General features: G+C 44.4%; 1 long non-coding RNA gene across 1 annotated transcript; it reads left to right on the forward strand.

Moving 5' to 3' along the window:
• The first annotated feature begins 3,877 nt into the window (after window positions 1-3,877).
• LOC143820305 (uncharacterized) lies at window positions 3,878-10,554 on the forward strand. The gene is made up of 3 exons (XR_013225309.1): window positions 3,878-3,979; window positions 5,456-5,551; window positions 9,930-10,554. It is a non-coding gene; the product is annotated as an uncharacterized LOC143820305 (long non-coding RNA).
• The last annotated feature ends 274 nt before the right edge of the window (window positions 10,555-10,828 follow it).

The raw sequence follows: 10,828 nt of genomic DNA on the forward strand, positions 1-10,828 counted from the left end.
GAGATCCCTGGGGATTGGCAGTCCTGGACATGAAGCAATATGTATACTTCCTGAGAAAATGTTATTTATACATTTAGTTCCTTTCTCTCGCAACTTTCTCATTGAACAGTTAGATTTGAGTCCAGTTTCAAGATAGCTTGGTATAGTGGTTAAGAGTGGTGGCCTTTAATTTGGAGAGTCTGGTTTAATTCCCCACTCTTCCCCCACATGCAGCCAGCTGGGTGACCTTGGGCCAGCCACAGTCCTGATAATACTGTTCTCACAGAGCTTTCTCAGTCCCACCTACCTCACAAGGTGTCTGTTGTGGAGAGAGGAGGGGAAGGCAATGGTAAACCATTTTGAGACTCCTTTGGATAGTGAAAAGTGGGGTCTTAAAATGAACTCCTCAAAGTTCCCTTTCTGAGACACAAGTAGGAATGGAGATCAGAGCCTTTTAATCTCAGTTAGAAGGCAGGAGGAGGTGTTGTAAGGAATGCTGATAAAGACTGCAAAGCTACAAGGCATACTGGGGTCAGCTTGATTGGAGCTTAGGGGAAATGCTTGGGGGCAAAAATTAGCATGATAGTGAGATCAGATTCCTATGTCCTGTTCAGTCTTGGGGGGTCCCTTGTTTTGAACTCACAAATGAGCTCAAGTTCAGCAATCTTGCGTTGTAATTCCGCATTTAAGCATTTTCGTTTGAGGACTGCTTCTCTTGGGTCAGCAATAGATGATTAAAATATGCCCCCACTGTTTTTTGGGGGGGGAGCATTGGGGGTTTTAATGTCAGATTTATGTCCATTTTATTCTTTTGTATAAGGACCAACTTTGCTGGCATTCAATGACATGCACAAAACTGGAAGATGAACCACCGAATGAATCCCAGATCCCATGGCTGGCGTTGTTAGATCTGGTGATAAGTGTTGTTAGAGTGGATATGGAAACGAAATTAGTGTCTTGGTTTATGGCAGGCCCTGGTCCCAGAGTCCATGTTAGGAAGGGTATTGCTGTGAGAGAAGTTGTTTAGGGTTAGGAGTCTACCTGTAGAGAAGGCAGCCTCATTGAGGCTCGAGGCAAAGAAGACAGTTACGAAAAAAGTGGAATAAGGAACATTACAATATATGACCATGAACCATGCAACAGAGGTAGACCACACAAAGAACAATGAAATAAATACTGTTTAATAGATCTTCTAAATGGAGCTCTACAGGCAGATTACCAATGAAACATAAAAGTATAATTTTAATTTCTTTTTCACTTTTCTCCCCAGTGGAGAAACCTACTTACATTGTTCTCCTCTCTTCCATTTTACTCTCCCATGAGCTAGATTAAGCTGCGAGTCTGTGATTGGCTCAAGGCCACCCAATGTTTTAAAAATCTCTATCAACATTCATAATGTGATGTCACTTCTGAGCAAAACCAAAAGTGATGTTGTACCACTTTAGGAATTGCAGAAAAATCTATAGTGAAACCACTGAGTGTTGGGTGTCTTCTAGAGAGGTTTTCCATGGGAGAGACACCACATCATGCATTTAAAAACCAGGGAATTTAAAAACCAGGGAAAACCAGAAGCAATGTTGCACCACTCTAGGAATTTCAGGAAAATCTATGATAAAACCATAGAGTTCTGGGCAATTACTAGAGTGGAAGCAACATCATGTCATACATGACAATGATGCCTCCTTATACAGAATCAGGCCATTGTTCCATCAGGATCCTTAGACTGGCAGCAGCTCTCTAGAGTTTCAAGTAGACATCTCTCACTATAACTACTGCCTGGTCCTTGTAAAGTGGAGATGCCAAGGATTAAACTTGGGACTTTCTGCCTACCAGGCAGATGCTCTGGCCATGAGGCACAGCCCCTTCCTAACCATACCATCTCCCATTAGCTGCCAGCCATCAGCTGATAACCGAAACACAGGTTAGCCACTCATGGGTGAGTAAGAATACAATGAGTTATGGCTGATTGGGGGTGGGGGGGGGGAGAGTTGAAAAGAATGTTTGCTTTGAGTCCCAACAAGCAATTTAGCCTGCCATGTTTTTCACCTTCCCTTGGGTGGCCTTTGATTGTGATCTAATAATCGTCTGAATTATGTGGTTGTTTGACTAATTGCTTCTTTTGTTCTCCTAGAACAACTCTTGTCAGAAGGACCTCCGCTGACATGTGGAAATGCCAGCAGTGTGTGTGTGTGTTTGTGTGTGTGTTAGGGGGGTATGAGAAGGTCATTTTGACTCTGATGGGAGCAAATTGCTAATGAGCCTCATGCGACCTGCGAATAGAGTTACTGTCCATGAGAGAGCGCAACAAAATCAGAGTCCAGTGGCACCTTTAAGACCAACAAAGATTTATTCAAGGCTGGACTTTGATTTTGTTGTGCTGCTTCAGACAGACCAACACAACTACCCACTTGAATCTATGAGAGAGCCTGTGCAGCAACCACCCACAAAGGTCACCCCTCTCCTCAAGGGCTCTAAACCAATCCTTGTTATTTTAGCCTCAGAAAAGTCCAAATGGTTGTCAGCCAGGCAAAACCTATGGAATGCCACTGGACGGGAAAGGGAGAGCGATCCTTAGTTTAAAAAAGGGGAGGGAAAACCTTATCTCCTCAGATAGGAGTTTGGAGGCCCCAGCTGACAGCATCAGATTAGCCAGGATTTTTAGTTGGCTTTTTGAGGTAGGGTGGGTAGGTTTAGGGCAGAAAGTTTGCTTTATAGGTGATCAATAAACCCCCTGGTAAAAGCCAGAAGCATCTACCTAGGCCAGGGGTAGTCAAACTGCGGCCCTCCAGATGTCCATGGACTACAATTACCAGGAGCCCCTGCCAGCATTCGCTGGCAGGGGCTCCTGGGAATTGTAGTCCATGGACATCTGGAGGGCCACAGTTTGACTACCCCTGACCTAGGCTAAGGTGACCAGATTGTCCCACTTTTGGAGGGACATCTGGGGGCACCTGGCAAATTATACTTACGTTGCAAGTAAATATATATATATTACAATACTATTTTTGCATTCTATGACACTTTTTGTTGCTCCATATAGACCAAATTTTTAATCAAGGACCCCCCTGGTCAATGGTGTCCCGCTTTACCAATGTTAAAATCTGGTCACCTTAACCTAGGCACTTTCTGAGAACTAAAGACTATAATGTAAGAGGATAAACCTACACCTTTGTGGGAACCTGCATTTTGGTAACAATGTCTAGTAAACCTCCTAAGCTGAGGGAAATGTTCTGGGGGAAAGGAGCAAGAATCTCACTTGGATGTTTATTCACTGTTGTTCGGTCCAGTCGCAAAGTACTCAGTCCCTTGGGAGAAAGGTTGTAACTGCTGAGCTGCAGCCGAGAGTCATTTTTACCTGTTTAAACTGAAACATTGCACTCATAACAGTCAGTTGAATACCTATGTTTTCTTAGCTTTCACCCTTGTATTATCTGTCTAGTTGAATATTTAATACAAGGGGGAATAAATTTACCTCATAAACACATCCAATATTGTTTTTAAAAAATGGTCTGAAGAACGCCTGAAGCTGCCTTATACTGAATGAGACTCTCGGTCCTTCCAAGTCAGTATTGTCTACTCAGGCTGGTAGCAGCTAGGATTGTGTGCTTTGGCTGGTGTTGGCCGCCTCGGTGATCACTGAAGCCCGAAGCAGCACACAGGAGGCCAGTGCTGTGGCGCAGAGAGGAGGGGTGGCAGTGGCGCGCCAGCCAGAAGCCGTACACAGGCCCAGAGCTATGCGACTGTGTGCTGCTGCTGCTGGCTGCCGCAGTGTTGCCACCCGTCCTCTCCGCACCGTGGTGCTGGCCGCCTCGGGCTTCGGTGATTGCTGAGGCAGCCGAATTGAGCTGAAGCGCAACCCTACTATCCAGTGACTCAGGCTGGTCCTTTTCAAACTCCAGATGAACCTGAGGGGTTCTGCGTGTGAGCAGATGCTCTACCACTGAGCCACAGCCCCTGCCTAAAAAGACACGTGAGGAGACATACCATTTACATGTCACCGGTACTTCATCAAATCTTGTGTCACTCATGCGCATGAATGGGGGTGTGAGGGAAGGGGCATTTTAGAAAGGCTCCTGGCAGTTACGGAGGCCCCTGAGGTGTTTCAATACAACCTCATCCTAAATATGAGGTTGTCTTAAGATTAGGCTGAAGTGACCAGATTGTCCCACTTTTGGAGGGACATCTGGGGGTACCTGGCAGATTGTACTTATGTTGCAAGTAAATATATATTGCCACGCTCCCTCCGAGTGAAAAAAAAAAATCCCCCCCTCCCCCCTTCTCACGGGCCCGATTTTCGGCTGAAAATCCAATGGGCAGCCGTTAGCATGCTTCCAAACAGCCCCTTTCCCTTTAAGAAAGTTTTTTTTTAAAAAAAACCAGACCCATTGCAACGAATCTGTGTTGATTCGTTGCAACGGAGAGACCCATCCAGCTGCCTGGTGTGTTTGAGCTGTCATTTATTCGTTGCCATGCTCCCTCCGAGTGAAACCCGCCCCCCTCACGGGCCCGATTTTCGGCTGAATGAATGTGTAACAAATAAAGGGAAAATACATCAGCAAACGGGCTTCTCTTGTTTGTGCTTAGTGACTGAAGGGGAGGGACTGAAGCCGGGGAAGCCTCTAAACAGAGGCTCGCTGGTGCGTTTATCCCCGCTCGCTCGGAGAAAAAAAAAATGGCGATCGCTTCGCCGGAAGATCAGAGGAGAGAACCAGGGGGAGGGACTTTGTAGAAACCGCAACAATGTTAACGCACAGGTCTTTTTCGCTAGTGTTGCAGATTGGTTGCAGGAGTGTATCGCTTTCCGGAGGGTGAATCCACTTTTGGGGATTTCCCTGAAAGCGCTACAAGGAAGTGCTTTTTGCAGATTGTTTTCAGTTGTGTGGCAGATTGTCAACGACGTTGTGCATAACAGCAAATCAGTAGCGTTTTCAATTGGCAACCATTGTGCGATTTTGAAGGCGTGCGAAAAGCCCCTAGGCTTATCCCTCGATAGGACATGCTAAACTGCTGTTACCAAATGTGTCCTCAAGAGGGAGCCCAATACCTCTTGCAATTGGTATTCCATTTCTATTCCATTTCTATTCTATTCCTACTTCTTAATTTTTTGTGTGTGTCTGATGATGTAGGTAAGGTTAAGAATATATTTAACAAGCAAGCCATCCCAGAGTTATAAACTGTTTAAAACTGTGGATTTTGGTTTAACAGTATATCCCTTGTTTCTCTTTTTACTTGAACTTTCTCCCTCTTGTTCTTAATTCTACAGAGAAAACGCCTGCATACTGGCACCTTTGTGAGCGCTGCTCCCTAAATAATACATAATAATAATTAACCATTCTCCTCAGAGAGTTTACATTTCATTATTGAATACTTCAAATAGATCCTTATTGACTATGGTGCTGTGGACATTTAATTATTTATGACTTCCCTGCACACCCAGAATATAACAAACGGATTTCATTTTTATATTTTCTTTCAGATCCTGTACAAAGATGTCTCCACAAGTTGAAACCCTCCCCTGCTGGTCTACCTGGGAAGTCCTGGGTCAGACCTGTTGCTGGAAGGCTCATCATAAGTGAGTTCAAAAACAAGATTGTTTATCTCAGGAGACCGCCATGATTCACCGTGTTTTTAGTGGGAAAGCATGGTTTCATATATACTAGGGGTGCCAGCTGACTGGAGGGGAAAAAGTCTTGCCTCTTTAAGAAAGCCTTAGTAGGATGGCATGAAAAGGCCCCACCTGCTCCTTTCCGCACATGAAGCCTCTTCTTGTTCGTCTTCTTTCCCTCATTCAACAACTCCCTTAGGTTAACATGACCAGATTGTAACACTGATAAAGCAGGACACCATTGACGGGGGGGGGGGGGGACTTGATTAAAATGTGGTCTATATGGAGCAACAAAATGTTTCATAGAAAGCATAGAATGCAAAAATAGTATTGTAATATATATATATATATATATATATATATATATATATATATATATATATATATATATATATATATATATATATATATAAGTATAACTTGCCAATCTGGTCACCTTAGGTTTGCCATTCCCAGACTTTTCTCCTTGACACCCACTTTCTCTCCTTCATACCTGCCCACCAATCTACTTTTATCTGCCCTCCTATTTAATTACTTCACTTGGGCTAGTCACAGTTCTCTTAGGAATGTTTTTGCAGAGCAGTTTTGTTAGAGCTCTCTCAGCTCTCAAATACCTCACAGGGTGTCTGTTGTAAGGTGAGGATGGGAATGTAAACTGTTTGGGGACTCTTTCAGGTAGTGTAAAATTGGGTACAAACAACTGTCATTGTTGTCCCTCCTCCTCCTTATGCCTTTCTCCACAATGAGTACCTACTGCAGATGACATTGTTCTCCTCTCCTCCATTTTGTCTTCACAACAACCCTATGAGGCAGGTTAGGCTGAGAATGGTCGCCTAGGCCTAGTCTGCACACATGAGATAATGCACTTTCAATGCACTTTAGAAGTAGATTTTCCTGTTCTGCACAGGAAAATCCAGCTGTGAAAAGACATTGAAAGTGCATTATCTATTGTTTGCAGACTAGGCCCTAGTCAGTTTCCACAGCAGAATGGGAGATTCAAGGTCCAAGCCTAAAATTATAAACACTACACTGCACTGGGTTTTGTGGGGGGGTTGCTGTTGTACAGGAGCAAGCAGCTAAGTTTGAGTAAGTCATGCAGTTTGGTTTAAGTAATTAATTAATGAGTCATCACTAATGAATGAATGGGCCTTATATCACTTATATCACTTAACAAGAACATGTTAAACTATATATTTTTGATGTATTTTATTTTTTGATAAATAAACTCGGGGGAGTTTCCAGGATTTTAAATCCATAAAACATACCTGATCAAAATACAATTTATCAATAATTTAACTTAAATGTAATATTAAACCCTTAAAATTTTTAAATCTTATAAACAATGGTGCCAACTGATCAGCCAGTTGGTTTGTTCAGGAGTGTTTAATTTTTGGTTTCAGGGGGGAATATCCCTGTCGAGGGAGCCCGGTCGATGTTTAAGAAGAAGGAGAGTTGGGTCTTATATGCCGCTTTTTCTCTACCTGAAGGAGTCACAAAGAGTCTTACAGTCGCCTTTTCTTTCCTCTCCCCACAACAGACACCCTGTGGGGTGGGTGAGGCTGAGAGGGCCGTGATATCACTGCTCGGTCAGAACAGCTTTATCAGTGCTGTATTGAGCCCAAGGTCACCCAGCTGGCTGCATGTGGGGGAGTGCAGAATTGAACCCGGCTCGCCAGATTAGAAGTCCACACTCCTAACCACTGCCCCAAGATGTTTATTGGCCCCAACCAAATGCCTGGAGGAAGAGGTCCAGCTTACAAGTCCTGCAGAACTGACCCAGTTCCATCAGGGCCCTTAGCTCATTCCACCAGGTCAGGGCCAGGATTGGAAAGGCCCTGGCCCTGGTTGCGGCCAGACATACTTATTTTGGGTCAGAGATCACCAGTCTGTTAGAATTGGATGATCTTTTATTCAATGTAGGTATATAATAAAGTTATATTCGGTGTATGTAAATACACTATTATCTACTGATACCACTTTTTCTGAGGATAACTTTTTTGCAGCCCTACATCCATCCATCCATCCATCCATCCATCCATCCATCCATCCATCCATCCATCCATCCATCCATCCATCCATCCATCCGGCCGGCCGGCCGGCCGGCCGGCCAGCCAGTCCTTCCTTCCTTCCTTCCTTCCTTCCTTCCTTCCTTCCTTCCTTCCTTCCTTCCTTCCTTCCTTCCTTCCTTCCTTCCTTCCTTCCTTCCTTCCTTCCTTCCTTCCTTTCTCCCTCCCCCCTCCCTCCCTTCCTTGTGTTAAGATGTTTATATCACCCCTCATGACAACCGTCTCAGGGCAGTTCACAATACAGAATCCATAAAATGCAATATAAAAGCCATAAAATCCCTTAATTATACTAACAAAACCGGAGAATAAAAGCCCAAAGACAGCCAAAAGAACAGATGACGGCATAATCTCTAGAGCCCAATAACTGTTCCATCCAGGCCAACATAGATGATCCCATTAATCCTGTCCGTCCACGGGGCAGATCGTACACACAGGGCAGCACCCCCAGATGCCATCTCCGGTCACCGCCCTGGCCTCAACGAAACGCCTGGCGGAAGAGCTCCGTCTTACAGGCCCTGCAGAACCCAGAGAGCTCCATCAGGGCCCTCAGCTCTTCACACAATTAAGTAACCTTTTGCAGTGTTGGAGCATGCCTTCTTTTTGTTGCAATGTATACAAGTAGCCTCTAGGAGGCAAGTTACTGCTTTGTGTTTTGGCCCTACAAGGCTCCTGTAGAGCAGTTAATAATTGAGTAAGCTATCATGAAGGCTGACTGCAAGAAGGCCCAGCCAAAGAGCTGAATAAAAACGTTTGTAAGACTTCAGCAAAGCTGAGGTGTCCTATGTTCACGATACTACACTTCCCCATACATTTTTCCAAAACACTGGATTCCTTGACCTCAAGAACACCTAGCAAGCCTAATGCCTTAGCTTGAATTTCTGCTGGAAAGTACCAAAATGGCTGTCATCACCAAGTGTGCTGTAGCAGTATTTTGCACAACTGCAGGACAGGAAGTGCTTACAGTGGGGTTAGGAATGAATCCGTTTCATGGAATCCCAAAAGTATTTGACTTCCCAGAAATCAACCATGTCAAATACTTTCCCAATATCTGCCAAATGGCGAATTTCACCTTCTGTCATGTCAAACCCAGTTCTTTTGATGCAAAATGTCAAGGTGAGGGGGGAAACTTAAAAGCAAAGAGAGTACTGAAACAAAATCACCTCTGTTCCCATCTTCTAAGATAGCGATCCCCAACCTGTGGGACGCGGACCACATGTGGTCCTTCAACTAATTGGAGGTGGGCCTTCCCCCCCCCCGGCCCTTTACTTCATCCCCCCCGGCCCTTTACTTTGGGTAAAGGACACTTTGGGTGTCATTGTCTCCCATCACTCCCAGATGGGACTATCTCGTTGTAGAGAAACAAGCTCAGGGTTCCTATTGATTTGTCATTGTCATGAATTAAAATTTCCATGAAAATAAAATGTTCCTTATGTTCATTGTTGTGGCGTGTCTGTATCTTATTTCGAAGGGATGTTTAAACATGACCATAGCGATCAGAGAGCGTTAGGGCAGTGGTTGAGAGTAGAGGAGTAAACTATCCCCCCCACCGGGCCTCAGTAAAAGGCGTTGAGTGGTCCCCGGTGATAAAAAGGTTGGGGACCACTGTTCTAAGACGCCTACCAAGGTAGAAGAAGAAGAGTTGGTTCTTATATGCCACTTTTCTCTACCCAAAGGAGTCTCAAAGCGGCTTAAAGTTGCCTTCCCTTTCCTCTCCCCACAACAGACCTCCCTGTGAGGGAAGTGAGGCTGAGAGAGCCCTGATATTACTGAAGAAGAAGAGTTGGCTTTTATATGCCGCTTTTCTCTACCCGAAGGAGTCTCAAAGTAGCTTACAGTCGCCTTCCCTTTCCTCTCCCCACAACAGACACCCTGTGAGGGAGGTGAGGCTGAGAGAGCCCTGATATTACTGAAGAAGAAGAGTTGGCTTTTATATGCCGCTTTTCTCTACCCGAAGGAGGCTCAAAGCGGCTTACAGTCGCCTTCCCTTCCCTCTCCCCACAACAGACACCCTGTGAGGGAGGTGAGGCTGAGAGAGCCCTGAGATTACTGCTCGGTCAGAACGGCTTTATCAATGCTGTGGGGAAGCCCAAGGTCACCCAGCTGGCTTTATGTGGGGGATCGTGGAATCAAAGCTGGCTCGCCAGATTAGAAGTCTGCCCTCCTAACCACTACACGAAGCTGACGCTCTGGTACAAACTGCTGTATCAAGAACTTTTACTGCATATACTTCTGGCTTGTTTGTTCTGGAAAACAATGATAAAAATGTCTTCTGTTAACAGGATAATAAGCAACTTTACGATAAAAAAAAACTCCCCCAGAACATTGATGCTGGGAAGAACTTTACGAGCAAACGTTTAAGTGGAGAGAAGGAGACAGAAAAACCCATCACTGAAGATATTTAGACTTCATTTTCTGTGAATGGGTTTACAATATACCATAATGAGATACAGCCAAATGTTCCATGAAAGCTTCAGAATACTTGCTAACCAATGAAGTCGATGATGACGACGAGACAAAAAGAATTAGAGGGCTGTGAAATCCCTGATGATTGCCCTGCAGGCGGAATAGGAGGAGTACATATGCACAGCATAGATTCAAACCCTGTAGCCTTAATGGAATGGGGCTGTTTTCTACTTAATTGCCACTCAGTCACTTTCCTGATCAAGCTCTGCTAATCTGTCTCTCCTTGTATGCTCTGGTTGCTGCAGTAATGGTGTGCTGTGATGAACTTCTTGTTTTAAGTGGCAAAGTTTTTTGTTTTTAATTTTCTTTCCCAAACATCTGGACGTCTATTAGGAGGAGACATCCCTCTCCCCGATTGGCCTTGGTGTCTCTGAACTGAATCGTTTTTCTGATTTACAGGAAAGTCTCTGTTGATTTTGCTTGGTTGCTTCAGAAGCATTATGTAGGGGAGGGGAAACAAATATATTTATTTATTTATAGATTTATATACCGCCCCTCTCAAAGACTCATGGCGGTTTACAATAAAACAAAATAATACAAACAATATAACCCTTAAAAAGATCCCCTGTCCACCCCCGGAGGTGTTAGTTAGGGGGGGTCTTTTAGTCGTTTTTACTTCGCCGTGTTGTATCTTGGATTTTTTGGTATAGTTAAATTTGGATTGTATATTGTTTTTAGGGAATTTTATGGAGGATTTTATATGGTTGTAACCCGC

This window comes from Paroedura picta, chromosome 1 (assembly GCF_049243985.1).
Source record: "Paroedura picta isolate Pp20150507F chromosome 1, Ppicta_v3.0, whole genome shotgun sequence".
Taxonomy (NCBI): Eukaryota; Metazoa; Chordata; class Lepidosauria; order Squamata; family Gekkonidae; genus Paroedura; species Paroedura picta.